This window comes from Camelus ferus, chromosome 7 (genome assembly GCF_009834535.1).
Source record: "Camelus ferus isolate YT-003-E chromosome 7, BCGSAC_Cfer_1.0, whole genome shotgun sequence".
NCBI classification, from domain to species: Eukaryota; Metazoa; Chordata; class Mammalia; order Artiodactyla; family Camelidae; genus Camelus; species Camelus ferus.
In genome coordinates, this window is record NC_045702.1 from 65,571,472 (window position 1) to 65,586,209 (window position 14,738).

Here is a 14,738-nt window from a genome sequence, read left to right on the forward strand (position 1 = left end):
TCTATAGGAGGGTTTCTTAACCTTGGCACTATTAACACTTCAGACTGGACGGTTTTCGTTAAGGAAAGGGGCTACCCCATGCATGGATGTTTAGCAGTATCCTTGGCCTCTACACTAGATACCAGTTGCACCTTCCCAGATGTGACAATCAAAAAAAAACTGTCTTCAAATGTTTCCAAATGTCTCCTAACAGACAAAATCATCCCCAGTTGAGAACCACTAACCTACTACAATGTTCCACAAAAGATAATAATGTGAATTCCATCCTACAGCTCCTTTGCTGCCTTACTGAAGTGACCTACAATAGCACAGAAAGGTGATATAGCAGAATTGTACTTTATTATGACATAAAGAAAACACCTATTAATCGTCAAAAATTAGGAAATAAAAATTTGCAAAACTAACACAGTAATGATTTGTAATCCCATCTTGGCATGTTTATTGACAGGTCTCCCTGGATTCACTAACCCAACAGTAACCTAGTGACTGCCTTGTGCTGGGCACTGTCTTAGATGTCAGACATAGAGTGTTGAGACAGACAGATTCCAGTCCTTCTGGAGCTTACGGCTTCATGGGAGAAACAGACTAAGTGCCTTAAATACCAACAGCAAAGATGAAAGGAATCACAAGGAAAAGCACAGGCTCCTGTGACAATTTAGCCTTGGCTTAAGGTGTTGTCTCAGGGAAGCATCTTTGAAGAACAGCAAATGTGTTGAGAACAGAAGTGCAGTACCAATGGCTAGCACTCAAACAGTGCTTGCTACCTGCCAGGCCCTTTTCTAAGATCCCATGTAGAATAATTCATTTAATCCTCTGTACAACCCTATGAGATAAATGCAGTTATCATCCCTGTTTTTAAGATAGAACACAGGTTCAGAGATTAAGCGCCTTCCCCCAGACCACAAAGTTGTATGTGGAAGACACAGAACTTGAACCTGGTTTGTGTCCTTTATGACTAGGACAAGGACGATTAGTCCTCTGCCACCTCCAAAGCGAGCCCTGCAGAGCAGGGAAAGAGGGGTTCTGGGAGAAGAGGCTGTGGTGCACTGTTTTCCCAGGCAAGGAAGAGTGACCAAAGAGAGAACACGGAACTCCACCTCATTATATATTTATGGTAGTTTCCTAGCTCAGTGCAGCCTCCTTAAATCCTTTCTTGGGAAAAGATGGGGTATAAATTATTTATAAATGAATTAATTGAGGGGAGGATACAGCTCAGTGGTAGAGTGCGTGCTTAGCATGCACAAGGTTCTGGGTTCAATCCCCATTACCTCCATTAAAATAAACAAATTAATAAATAGATAAATAAACCTAATTACCTCCCCCCTCAAAAAACAAAAAAAAATTAATTATTAATTAATTAATTAGGATGAGAATTAAGCAAAAAAACTGAACTGAAAAACTGAAACTGTAAAGAGAGGCAGGGGAAAGGTATAGCTCAGTGCTAGAATGTATGCTTAGCATGCACGAGGTCTTGGGTTCAATCCCGAGTACCTCCACTAGAAAAAATAAATAAGTAAGTAAGCCTAATTACCTCCCCCATCACCAATTGAAAAATAAAATGGAGAAAGGCATTAAAAAAAAAAGGAAAGAGAGGTAGAATTCCAAAAGGCTGAATTCACAACAACTCAAATACATTGTGCTGATTAGTCAGGAGGTCTGACAGAATTTCTAGGCTAATAAACTACGATGTTCTGAGCTGAAGTGGATGCTCACTCTGTTCCTGTAAGTTGTGTGTTTGCAATCAGCTGAAGTGAAACCTCACTAAATGATTTCCAATAACTTAAAAGCTCTACATCACACACTAATGACGGTGATGACACAGTTAACCTCATAAATTTAAGAACATTCATTAATAATGATTTCAATACTACCGAATATGTTCTTTTTAATTGCTGTTCTTATTTGAGATTCTAAACATTAATGAAGAGAATTTTAAAAGTAACTATCTTGCTTTTTAACTCACTTCCTATAAGGATGATACTTCTGTTCAGAATTTAGAATAGATAATAATTATCTGTTGGTTAGAATACTAGGCTAATCAAACTATGTTTATGTATTTGATCTACATGTCATTTTGCTCTGTCAACATAGTTGCTTTGAGCATCTCACATAATCTACTATCAGATTTGGAAAATAACTCAAATGCATTGGGGACCACAAATTTCATTTTCACATTTGAAGCACCTTATAGACACCAAAATCTCAAGGAATGAGTTGCTGTGACTAATTGCATTTTCTGGATAATTGAGACTTATCTAGAAAGGACTTGGTTTCTCATCCCTAAAGTTGAAAACATTTAAGAAATATACTGGGAGATGTTCTTGCCTTGGTAAATAAAATTTTAATCTTTGTGTGTGGATGGATGATACATAGTGCGATCACGTGGAAATTGAAAATAATTTTATAGTATTGCAAATGGAAGTGACAGAAGGAACACAAGATTGTATTGAATGTGTCCTCATCTAAGAACAGAGCCCAACAATTGCTTTTGAAAAAAACACTAATGTTGTTTCATTCTATTATCAACTGTCCCATTATGAAAAAGTAAATTGCTAAAGAAAATGGGCTTGATTTTTGTTACTGTTATTGCATGAGGAATAACTGAGAGGGAGAAAAAGAAAATGTTGGCTATTTTAGTTCCCATGATATTTGTATTTCCTCCTAACAAGGAAAAATAATCTTCCTTTTCTATTACTATTACTAAATGTAATTCTGTTACTTTGAAAATCACACAGCAGTGTCTACTATAATTTTGACACTGCTTAAGTGTTTTGTTGCTTATTTATCAGTCAATTAAGAAGCAGCAACATATTGGATTTAAAAATGGTGTGAGTACGTGTGCAGTTGTTTTTTAAACTATCTCATGTGCGTTGCCTCAATTCAAGATTGCTGGGAACTTTGGATACAATTCTCTCTTGCTTTTAGCCTTCTGAGTATTTTTTTTCTTTTTAGGAAGAAGTATTAAATAATTTTGTTGAGATGAACAAAACATGTTAGATCTCTTTTCAAACTGTGTGTTGTTTCCATTTCCTACCTGCATCTTACAGAAGTGACTATAACTCAAAGAGCAATGGCATATTTACAATTACACCCTTAATTTATGAAGTAGACTGCAGGCACTTTTATACTTCTTAGTCCAGCGAGTCTCAAAGTCTAGCCCCAGAGAAGCAGCATCAGCACCACCTGAGAATTTGTTAGAGATACACACTCTCAGGCCCCACTCCAAACCTACTAATTCAGAAAATCTGGAGATGGGACCCAGCAATAGTCGATCAAGCCCTCCAGGAGATTCTGATGCACATTAAGTTTGAGAACCACTGCTTGACGATGAAGAATATTTTGAAAGGTAAGGGGACTGAACTCAAAGTTTTTCTTAGGTTATGAGCTAATTCAAGACAGGTTCTCCCCATTTTCACCATCCCATTTCTACAGACTAACTCTCTAATGTACACTCCGAAATACCAGTACTGATCCGCCATCAATGAATGGTCAGTGATTCCATCCACTTTTTTTCTAAATTCATAAGGAGGGGACACCAGCGTATGGTCCGGAGTACACTCTCTTATGAGTATCCCCCAAATAGCTCTGAGAGAATGTGGTCATTCTCTTTGCAGGTACATTGCCCCCAACTAGCTCACTGTGGATGCCTGTGCTAGGACCAGAAGAGGATTAGTGTTGCTGCCACTGTTGCCAATTAGTGAAACTTGTCCCGAGTTTCCTAGTTTAACTAGATTTTTTAAACATTGCAAAACCATATGTGGCTTGTTCTTAGAAAGAAATATTAATATTTTACACTGATTCATGCAAATAAATTTGTCATTACTAGTAGAATAAAATCTTATTAATAAATCTCAATGTACTTTGATAAATAGAACCAGATTTCCTAACAAATTGAGAAGGGACATAATGCTCTTTATATAAACTGATTTGGAAGTTGAATCAGAAAAGATTTCTGACAGGTTGCCATTTCAATAAATGACAAATACTCAGTGTTATGAAGCCAACCATCTAATTGTTTCCTTTCTTTTTTTTAATCGAAGCGTAGTCGATTTACAACGTTGTGCTACTTTTAGTTTCCTTCCTTAACTGCTCTCCTCTTGCTGGTTGGAGAGAAGGATGGGTTGGAGAGGGAGGCAAAGAGGCAGAATTCCAGGCACTAAGCATGAACTCAGCAAGATTCAGAAACCAGAAAGAGATCTATTAATGGTGTCGGGAAAATGAGGAGGAGAGATCAACCAACACACGAGGCCAGAAGCAGGCAAGTACTTAGCATAAAGGACAAAGTGAGGACTTGTTGCTAAAGTAACAAATATATAAGATTTTAAGGAAGAGAGTGTCGTGATCAATCTAGCATTAGTATACAATCACTTTGCCAACATGTGGTAAGATTCTAGGGAGGAAATACAGAAGAGCAACTGTCATCCAGAGAAAGGGGATAAGAACCAAAACTGAAGGCAGTATCAGTGGAAACAGAGAGAAGAACATGTATTCAGGGGATTCACAGAAGGTAGAATAAACAGACCTTTGACTAAAGAACTCAGGAAATAACAACCATGTGCCTATATCCTTCTCTCAACAGTCCTTGCACTAAAAAAAGCGGCTTATGACTTAAAAAAAATTACAGCACTTCTGAATTACACTCACATACAAATGTATGGTTGAGAAAAAAGGGGACACCAACTCTTTGTCAAACAGTTTGAAGCCCAGTGCATACTCAACTAGAGAAACACTCCCTAAACACACACACACACACACGCTATACTATTAGAATATGGTCTTACAACTGAATTGGGAAAGGTGTCTGTCCAAACCATCTTACCTACGCCACAGTCTGGGCATTTTCTCTCCTCCCCGGCCTCCCCCACCTCCCTCCCTAGCCAGTTCTTGAGGTGTTCTACTGGAATTGCTCTCTAAATTTCCCGCGCCCACCACACCAAGCATAGATTTTCTGATTACTTCCAGTTAAACTTTTTAAAAATGCCAGATACTTCAAAGAAAAGAGCCTTCCATGGGCACCATTTTTAAATCCCTTTTCCTTTCAGTTGTCTCCACTCGAGGTTATGCCCTCTGTTCTTCCATCTTTTCCATCCTTTTAGTACCAGCTAGTTGTTTCAAGGTTCCGCAGGTAAGAATGAGGGCGGTTTTTCTACATTATTGCAATTTTGCTCTCTGATTTTTGAGTACTATTTGGGCAGCACTCAGGTTTGGTTGCCAAAGCATGGTTACCATGGTAACATCAATAGATAGCATTATTTTAAAAAGAAAACAGCAAATTAAAAGCCTGCTTGAAATGAAATACTGAGCAAAATAGGTAGAACTCAGTCAAGAGTCAGATTACTACTGAATAATTGCCCTCTCCTGGGCACATGATATGTCTTAAAAAGCAGCCACTCTCCAGGGGAACATTAACGATAAATAGTCTGCTTGTTTGTTTTTGACTTACAAAGTATTTTTTAGCAGGGAAAGTTTCTGATTTTTCAGGAGTCAGCCTTCAGTGAGGAAGCAATTGTGGCCGTTTCCCCAAAATATTGTGGCCTTCCTCTCTGAGCATCCCATTGAGGTCAGGGTGGAATTTTGCAGCCCTCAGACCTCTTGGAGAAATTTGTCCAGCTTTTCACTATTTTACCTACTCTCCCAAGAACTCGTGTACAGAAATCCCACTACAGTGAAACCTCAATGAGAGAGAGAGTAAAAATAATGAGCACGTCAGTCCCCGGCAGCTGATACTAATAGCTGAGCTTATGCAAAACTAATTTCTTAAGTTGAAACTGGTTTATTGTGTGAGTTATGGCATTATATAATGTAATATTTAGCTGTCCCATTGAATAAGAATTGTTCCTATTCTTGGCAAGTAAAGAAGTTCTATATTAAATTATGCAGTTTCCATGCCTTTCAATTTCTCGCATGCCAATGTTCTAGAAAGTCTGATTTGAAACATAAATAAGAGTGTTACATTTTTGTACAAGTAGATATTCGGTGGTGGTCTAAACTCATTTTTCCCCCTTTAAAGTATGCCTTTTAAATGCACACGTGAGAGCTCCTGCATTTTCATAACATCTGAATTCTGAAGTTTTGAGCAGCAATCAAAGCTGCAGGAGCTGACCTACTGCAATTTTACTGCCGTGGCAAAATCAGCCCCTTTATTCTAAGCTACACATTTTCAAAGACAGTCTCAGCAGTGTGCTTTTTTTATGACTACGGTTTATGCAACTTTTCCTTAGGACCTTAGCTCATCCATACATCTGAGATGCCTAAATGCAGTGAGCTATCAAGGAATAGCATTATTTTTCTTTTCTATCAGTAAAGTAGGAGTATAGAACAGAGTACGAGGAATAAATTGGTGTCACAGACCTGCTGGGTATGTATCCTCTATGAAATCCATTCAGATTTTATGAAAATGTAGGAGCTGTCACTTGCAAATTTAAAGGTATGTACATTCAAAAGGAGGGGACAGAGTTCAAATCGTTGCAGAACTAGGGTTCTCTGTGAATGAAGGTCAAGTGTCCTAATGGATGCTGCAGGCCAGAAACCTACACGGGGCCACAGGTGAAATTAATCTTGAGCAACTTCTAAGCAAGACCTCCCAAGGGCATGATTCAAACAAGGAATACCAAACTACAGGCATTCTTTTACTCCCTGTGGGAAAATTGGAGTCTTATAAATTCACTGAAACATCCAATGAGAATGCAACTGGGATTTTCCTACTTGCAGAAAAATCAAAGATGGCTATGGAGAGGGGATGAGGAGGGGGCTTCTTAATCAAAGGTTACAGGACTGGATAAGACTATCCAGGTCAGAGACAAAGGTTTCTTTTTGTTTTTTAAAAAAAAAGTCATCCTTTGAGTAATTATGTATTATCTATGTTCCTATGGTGCCTGGAGCTATAAAACCAATGCATACCAACATAATTTCTTTGTATTCTAGGAGACTTCAGTATTTCTATTTTTGTTCTTAACTGAGCTTTCAGTTGGAAGTATCAGTGTGAGTAGAACCCCAGAAATATGAGCATAATCCCACTCTCTGCGGGTCCAAAGAACAGAGAAGTGTAAGGATAAACTTGCTTTAGCCCCTAACACCAAAAGCTCCTCACCTCCCACATGCATACCATGAAGTCAAAGATCCATTTGACTCAGTAGCGTGTGAGCTGAGTTTCCACTAAAGCAAGTAACTCAACGTGTCATAATTTTCAAGGCAGCTTATAAAATCCAATTTCATCTCTCAGCAATGTGTAGTTGATAATGCTTGTCACCTAGATGGCCTGCAGATGTGTTTTAAGGATTAAAAAAAAAAGACACTGAATTTAATTTACAACTTTCTCTAAAAACAAGAAAGCACCTTCTGAAGTTAATAGAAAATAAAACGTTGAAAACTAGTACACTTTTTCAGATACAGATAAACGTTCATCACATTAGCAAACCAAAGGAATTATTTCTCTATTTCAGTTGAAAAATCTGCCTTGGCCTCATATATGTAGTACATATATAACCAGGTAGAATTTTTCAGAGAATAATTCAGATAACTCCTCCAGTTATCTATCTTTTATTGTTCACTTGCCCTAAAGGCTGAGAAGAACTTTAAAAATAATATAGTTCCCTCTTAACTATTCATGGAAGAAATGTTAACAATGTGAGAATCTGTTTTACTTTGAGACTTTTCATTGTCATGATTAGAGAAATTAATAGAGTAATTTGCCAATTACTCTCCTGCTCTATTTGTATTTATGTTCTTTTGCTTATTATTTTAAACCAAAATATTTTATCACCCATCCTACTTGATAAAAGGGGTAAAAGACAGAGTTTACCTTAACATGGTGATTTGTATTTCTTTAAGAAATGACAGTGTCAAATTCTCACATGGATTGGGAAACCAAAAAACTAGTTGAGTTAGTTTTCAGTTACATGACTGGATTGTTGTGTAGAAAGTTTTGAATTCCCACACATTTTAATAAAACTACTGATAATTAGACTTCTAGGACAAGATGCTAGGACAAAAGCTTGTGGGTTATCTATATAAAAGCTACTTGCCCTGAAGGAAGGTAATTCAGAATTAACTGTAAATAACTATGTATTAATTGAGCATATATTCTGCAAGATTTTATAACACACCAAATGCTAAAGTTTACTTCTAATTCAAAAACCATTCTGGAGGAGAGAAACCTCTGCACATATATAAAACTGAATAGGTTATGCTGATATCAGTTCCATGACCTTTCTTCAACTAGAAGACTTGCACATTTCATAAAACTCTCTCACTTTAAATACTGTGATGCTCTTGATAAATCATGCTGTTATGTGAAATGAAAAGATTGTACACAAAAATGTTGTTTTTTAACATTACAAAATTAAGATTTTTATTCCATATTTGCAGTAGCAGGTATGTACGTGTTTGCATCCAAGAACAAAAACTGAGCAGAAGAAATAAATTTTCAGAATTGACAAATTAAGCAATACATCTGTCCAGACATGAAAACAAATTGTTGAAAACAGTGTTATTTATTTACTACAAAACTGCATGACTCATTTTGTAATGCCTATGCTCAGGGAGGAAAGGGAAGAAGGGATGTACTAATTATACGTGAGAAACGACTTGATACTTCCTGGGTGTTAGGATGAAGACGAAGTTTTGAAAGGTTTTCCTGAGGGGTTGCTTTATGGTTCAGATGAATATATGTTTCTTCATATTTTTAAATTTTAAAGACTTCTAATAAAGATGGAAGAAATATATTATAAATTTTGGAATACACAAACACACACACACACATACATACATATATATTACTCATATTCAGTCATTCTCAACATCCAAAGAGCCAACCTCTGGGTTTCTGTAAGAAAAATGGATGGCCCCCATTTATTCATGTGCCTATGGTAACCTGATGATTCTATTCCTCCCTTATGTTCTAGATGGTAGCCTGCACCTTGTTAGTGTTAATATTTCCCTCAAAACAACCTGAATAACACAAGGCAGTAATATTGCTGTGTAAAATTATGATTACCTCTGAAAAAAGCGATGGCAAAAAAAACCCCCTCACATTTGAGAACTACATTATACCAAAAGTAGGCTTGTACCAATTGTACAATATTGACCATTGTACCAATATTGACCTTTATCTTAAGACTGTGCCATTAAAAAAACAATAAACCTATTTATATACCTGTTACTTCCAAGGCTATTTGAGCTATCCCAGAGTTTGTTCCATAATCTCACATTCTAGGTATTCATAGGAGAACTGTGGAAACCTAACATCTCCAAATCCTAACCAATTCCCTTCTTCCTCCTTCTAGCTGAATAAAAAAAATGATAATTTTATCTCTTTCCTTATGGTCTTATCTCAGATTTCAGGAAGCTTATTATAAATACAGTGTCAGGTGTTTCCAACAAAGAACAAGGGCAATTGGCAAAGAAAAAAATAGTCATTCTGAGTCATGATGAATACTACAGATTGCCCCCTACATCCCTGAAAGTAATTCCCTAAAAAAGTAGATTATAACATACAGGGTCCAATGCTCCACATTTTTTGCTGAAATGGTTGTTTTGTGATATGTAAAGGCTAAGATAATCCCAACATAATGTACAAGATTGAGTTCTCTTCCTTTTTCTGCCCTCACACCAGCCCACTACCTGAACAACTGACTCATCACCAACCCCCACAGCGCACAAAGAAAAGGACCCCAGGGAAAGAGTAAGCTAATCACAGACCAGGTGTGCAGGCAGCGTGATGCCTTCTTTGTCTTTCTCTGCTCCTCTTCCCCATGAACACCTGAGAGCAGAGACCACACCCTCCTCTGTTATGTAACTGTGCAGTATGGAGCACAGGACCTGGCCTGTAATAGGCATAAAATAACTGCAACTGGAATGAGCAAATTTAAGCCACAATTTAGAGTAGAATCTGCTGAGGTCTATGGAGTATCTTTGTCTAATTTTCAAAACCTAAATACACAAGGATTGTTTCCATCATGTGCAACTTGCCAAACCTCATTGGCCTAGGCAAGAATTGGAACTTCTGCTTCGCCCCAAGGGCTCCCTGCGTCAGGTCCACGGAGCCACTGACCATAGCTTTCCCACGGGAGGTGGGGAGAGAGAAGCCAGGGTATAGGCCGTTTTAGCGGTGCAGTGTGGAAAGGAGCAGGACAGACCTGCAGCCCCACACAGCCGCCCACTGATGTAGAATCAGTGAGGCCTGCAGAAAAGGCTCCTGTCAGGGACAGGCTCCCCCACCCTGAGACGTGCCAGAAAACTGCCACTTGGAGGCTGAGCATAGAAGAAAGCCCAGATTTCCCTGTTTCTTCACTCTCCTGGGCATGGAGAATAGGCTGTGAGTTTAATATGGGCAGTTAGATCTGCTGCTGTTTCTGCGTTAATAATCAAGTGTCTGTTTCTCCACTTATTTCCAGGTAAATGTTTCTGTGAGTACCTGGAAACGTAAGAAAGTACCAGAACTCTACTGAGCAGCTCTGTCAGGGTGGTGTGCTTAAGTGTGTTCCTAAACTTCCTGTCAGATTCGTGGCCTCCCTCCTTCCCACAAGACATTCATTCTGTCAGCCAGAAATAGAGAATTAGGCACATTCTTTCACTTAAAGAGCAAGGAATAAAAAGCTGATAGGTTGCCTGATAATTGCTTCAGAGTCTAGCGATTCCCATGATGCGGATTGTTCAACTTGAATAAACCAATCTAACATGTATTAGTACCTCATCAAGCTCCAATTCTGCCATTTACGGGGTACTTACCGTGTGTCAAGCCCTGTGCCAAGCACTCTACTTCAATTTGCATTTACAACGCTAATTTACAACGCTTTACAACGACCTAATGAGGTAGGCGCCCTTGTTATCTCCAGACCACAAACCAAAGCTCAGAGAGTGTACATACCTTACCCAAGGGCACACAGCAAGTGAGGGAGCGAGGATTCAAACCCACACCATCCGGAGTTCTGAGTCTGGCCCATCACCGCTGTTCCCAGGCCGCTCTCTGAGGGCCTCACACCCCCACCAAAAAGAAAGAAAAAGTCTTTGCTTCTAAAACACTGAAAGGCCAATCTCCTCAAAACACTTCCTTTTCAAAAAGCGGTAGCACATCACGCTCTTACATTTAAGCAATTATTTGAAGAGAGGGCTTCGGCGTTTATGCTGAGACCATAATTAGTAACTTGGTAAACTCGTCCGGCACTCCCGACCGCTCGGTGCGCGCGCAAATCACCGGGACTTGGTGAGCGTTCCCTCCGCCCGGCGGTGCACAGTCCAGCCCGTGTCCGCGGTGTTCCTCCGCCATCTAGAGGCTCCACTCTGAAGTGATGCCATGTCCCCGGAAGGTGAGACTGATGAGTTCCGAAATGCATCCTTGTGCCCCTGTTCAAATGACTCCTTGGTGACGTTCAGTCTCCTTTTCTCCTCCTTTAAAAACATAGTTGCTTTCTTCGTCAGTTTTCAAACTTACTGCTAATGAAGGCCAATTGTATTGAATAAAATATGGTGATTTTTTATGATAATAAATTTGAGAACAGAAATCATGAGAAAAATCGCTCATTAAAGAGCTCTATTGTTGGCATTTTAGGAATATATACACTACATTCTATACACAGTGGTCAGTTACCAGATTCTGTGAGCAGTGATTTGTCCCTCTTTGAATTTATCCAATATTTGAATGTTCATCATTTAAGTTGCTAGATGTTTTCAAATATTAATAAGAAATAAATAGTTCTCAAATACCAATAAGAAATAAAGAAAAACAGCAAGACCTAACTTCCTAATCTTCCCCCTACATGAAAAATTCAGGGGAAAAATTACTAGCATAAATTTTATCTAATCATTTATAATAATGATGATAATAATAAAACAACTGATATTTATTGAGTCCTACTGTGTTTAGATAGTTTTGTATGTTTATATATTATTCTAGCCTTATAATGATTTGAAAGTTATTAGTATCATTTCAGAAGAAACTGGAAGTTCAGATAAATGATAAAACTGGTAAATTACAACTAATAACTGATGAAACTGGCATTTAAAACAAGACTCCAGAAATCCAATATTTTTCCACTAAATCATATTAACTTGAAAATAATAGAGATACTAATTATTTATCTAGCATGGCAAGTGATAAGTTAATATCATTAACCTAAATATTTTGCATTCAAGAGAACCAATGAAATTATTTAACTTGTTTTAAATTGGAATGAAAATCACTGAAATAGGATAAATGTTAAAACTGAGTGTCCAACTTAACCTATTGCTGTGGCAGATGAAATTGTTTAACCTGAAGAATCCCCCAGGGTGAATGTAATAGAGACCAGAGAGGCATATGAAGAGAGCAGAAGTGAGGGGGACTTGATAAAATGATACTGTGGGATCTTTTTAAGCATCTTTCCAAAATAAATGTACTGTTTCCAGGTTCATAGGCAGGTAGCCTCGTTCTAAATGAAGAGTTAGATTACAATATCTTCTGTTCCAGCGGGACCGGATCCTTCGATATTGAGGGGTGAGATGGCTCTAAAGACCACAGGCCAACATCACGGTGTCTATTTCTAATACCCATGCTCTGAGCACTCTGGCTTCTCCGAAAGCTGTCTATTGCTAAAGATTTTTGCTGAGATTTATATTTTGTGACATTTTATTCACTTAGAAATAATTCAACAAAAAATATGTCATAAATGTTGAATATGAAATGCCCTGGGAGATTTTTCAGTACAAATGTTTACATACAATGACAAGTTCTAATGTATTCCTGGGGAAAATATACATCCTGCTACCTCCAGACAGAAAAGGAATAACTATGAATACTCGGAGGGGTATCCACAAATGGGAGGGGGCACAATTATTTTTCTTAGTATATAAATGTGCATTCTTGGGTATTTTTTAAAGTGTAGAAGTAGCATATGGGCATTATGATCTTAGAATGTTAAAACTAGAAGGGATGTAAATATCACCTATTCTAGTCAACATTACATTTTTTCATAGATCAGAAAGCTGAGGCCCAGAGAGATGAAAGAACTTGCCCAATACTCACAGTAAGATAAGGGCAAACCCAAGAATAGAACTTGGTGGCTGCCTGCCAGTCTTAATCTTTTGTGCTGTCCATGCATAGTCTTTTCTACTCATACACAATGTAGGTAAGCTTGATGACTACCCAAATGTCTGTCTTTGCTGGGCTATAATACATGATAGGTGCCTATAACCGTGCCTGCCACATAGCATACACTCAAGGAATCTTGGCTGAATGTTGAATGCCTACATGAATGCATTCACCTGCTGGCATCTGCAATTGTATACAAGAGAATGCAATGGAAAGATGATAACATAACCAGAGGACAATCTTTGACAAGTAAAGCTTGCATTTTTTTTCATATGATGAAAATGGAGGGAGAATTTCAGATTTGCCGTGATGAAAAAGCAGTAGCCTTTAAGTCGTAATTCCAGAGCATTTACACAAGAAAGAGAAAGTGTTTATCATCACAAATTAAGACAAGTGATTTAATTTAACTGGTAGTCTTAGAACATACAAATTGTCAGAAGAAAATACAAATTAGTAGTTATGAAATTCAGTAACTTGATAGACAAATATTGGATTTACTCTAAGAGAAATAGAAGAGAACAATTAAGCACATTCTCTGAGCTGTGTCAACTCTGACATCCAGACACAGTCAGTGGAAGCTTGAGGGGCCTACCTTCTAAACAGCCCCCACTTGACCTCATACTGCAGAAAATTCTGAGAGTTCAAGGGGTACAATATAACAGGGACTCAAAAGGCCCAGTCAAGATTGAGCCATAGATCTCAGCCTCATTCATAAAGAGAAATGTGAATTAAAACTATTCCATCTTTGTCTATCACATTGTTAGAATTTAAAATTGTGTTAATACTCTGTTGGCCAGGCTGTGGGGAAATAGGCATGCTCACATGTTGCTGTTAGGATTATCCCTATAGAAGACAACTTTCCAATTTCAAACATAAGGGTTAATGCTGATATGACAGTGAAGCAAGGAACCAACACAAGTGTCCATCCATAAGGGAATGGATAAATAAATTATTGCACATTCATACAGTGAGTAATATTTACAGCTATAAGAAAGAATAAGCAAGCTCCTTGTGTACTACTATGGAAAGATCTGCAAGAAAAAGTGCTAAGTGGAAAAATCCATGTGTTGCACATCAGGTATATCTTCTCTTTTATGTAAGAAAGAGAAAAAAAGAAGATACTAGTATGGGCTTGTATATATATATATATATATATTTTTTTTTTCAATCTGGAAGGATACATAAGGAACTGACAACAGTGGTTAACTGAGGCTGGAGAATGAAAGGAAATGGGGCAGATGGGGGACAACAGTGAAATGCAAGATTTTCATGGTTTCCTTTAAGGATTGAAAAATTTGAATTGTCTTTTGCTTTGAGAAAGGGAGGTAGTGGTGAAGGTGATGGGAGAAAATAAACTGCATGACCTAACATGCTTAACAGAGAACTTGTGAGAGTGCTTGCGCTTGCTGTGGGGCCACTCTGCTGGGAGTCCTGGGCAGGTGAGCAGCTGGAGGAGTAAATGGGCGCCCTGAAGGGCCAGAGCAGTCAGTCCTAGGGGAAGCCAGAGCACCACATGTACTGCTGACCCAAGATCCACAGGAGCAAGGAAGATAACTGGGCTTTTGTAATTCGGGGATATTCTGACTTCGAAAACACATTTTGATGCAGAATCTGGTTCTGGCAGAGTTTAAACTCAAAGATCTTGAAACTGCCTTTTCACATGGACAACACA

The 14,738-nt window shown here is 38.2% G+C and overlaps 1 protein-coding gene across 5 annotated transcripts in view; it reads right to left on the minus strand.

Annotated features, from left to right (window-relative positions):
- Window positions 1-14,738, minus strand: part of ZNF804B (zinc finger protein 804B) — an 871,803-nt gene that overhangs the window by 776,503 nt on the left and 80,562 nt on the right. For 4 of the 5 annotated variants that reach the window (XM_032484046.1, XM_032484044.1, XM_032484041.1 and 1 more), the window contains exon 1: window positions 10,868-11,204. The exons of the other annotated variant lie outside the window; for it this stretch is intronic. The gene's annotated coding sequence lies outside the window, so the exon portion shown is untranslated. Of the gene's footprint in view, window positions 1-10,867; window positions 11,205-14,738 lie in introns of those variants that run through there. 5 annotated transcript variants of the gene reach the window in all.